Genomic DNA, 1349 nt, shown 5'->3' on the forward strand with positions numbered 1-1349 from the left:
GTTCAGGTGAGATGAAATCGCACCTGAACTGCCAAAGTGATTACCATGCGATCATGCGATAGATCGCACGGTAATCACGTGATGGGCACGTCACCGCCGAGTGGGAGCGGACTCCGGCCGCTCCTGGCGGGTGCCCATCGCACATCGCTGTGCGATATATCTCATATGGGCTTAAAAGCACATGCGATCGCACTGCGATGCGAGAAATATTAAGTGCAGCACATAATATCTTGAGACGCGATATTCGACCGGCGTGCCTGCGCATCGCGGCTCAAGGTACTAAAATGTGCATACAATCCTTCCATTTCTCTCTCATCTGGTCGAAATCGAAGGATAGCACCGATAATCTCACAAGTGTATGGGCACCATTAGACTGCGGAGCATTTACACCTCTTACTCCTAGCATGCATATCACTAACATTATCACTAGCAAATATCTGAGAGGTGATGCAGTTACTACACCGGCTGTCAGGATCCCGGCATCCAGGAGACCGACGCCGAATCCCCGACAGACGGTGAATTACCGACGTCCGAAATCCCGACAAACGCTCGGTATTCCCACTCGGTTGGTGGGTCCACGCCACCAACTGAGTGTGAATAGAACCTGTGTCCGATGCGTGGCGAGCGCAGCGAGATGCCGCTTTTGGCATAATACAGTATGTATTCCTCTGAGAGTACAGAGTAGGTGAACATATGTGTACACTTAGCTTCTCCCTGACCTGAATAACAATGATATGTGCAATGTAATTAGTGATAAGTGGATGGGGAAATACTGTTCTGGCATCATTTAGTTAATCTATATCAGCAAGAAATTATCCCTGAAATTTAAATGATGATGAGTGTGATGATAGTTGTATTACATGAAGAGTTATAAAGCTCAAACTACTGCCCTTATTTATCAATGAGTGATACATTTCACTGTGAGTGATAAATTGCACCAGCCAATCAGCTCCTAACTGCCATATCACAGGCTAGGTTTGAAAAATGACAGTTAGGAGCTGTTTGGCTGGTGCAATGTATCACTCACAGTGACATATATCACTCATTGATAAATAATGAAAAGTAAACTTTTATATTTTTCAACATTCGTCTCCAAAGTGTATCACGTTTCACCAATGTAATTTGCCCTCATTTGTCCCCAGTCTTACCATAACCCCAACACGCAGCTGAATGTAATTGGCTTTCATTGTCCGTGCTCTGTTCATAGACCATGGGGTATATTTACTAAGGTCCCGATTTTGACCGAGATGCCGTTTTTTCTTCAAAGTGTCATCTCTGTAATTTACTAAGCAAAAATCACGGCAGTGATGAGGGCATTCGTAATATTTTGGAAGTCCTAGGAAAAAATC

The sequence above is a fragment of the Pseudophryne corroboree genome, chromosome 7, assembly GCF_028390025.1.
Source record: "Pseudophryne corroboree isolate aPseCor3 chromosome 7, aPseCor3.hap2, whole genome shotgun sequence".
Classification (NCBI taxonomy): Eukaryota; Metazoa; Chordata; class Amphibia; order Anura; family Myobatrachidae; genus Pseudophryne; species Pseudophryne corroboree.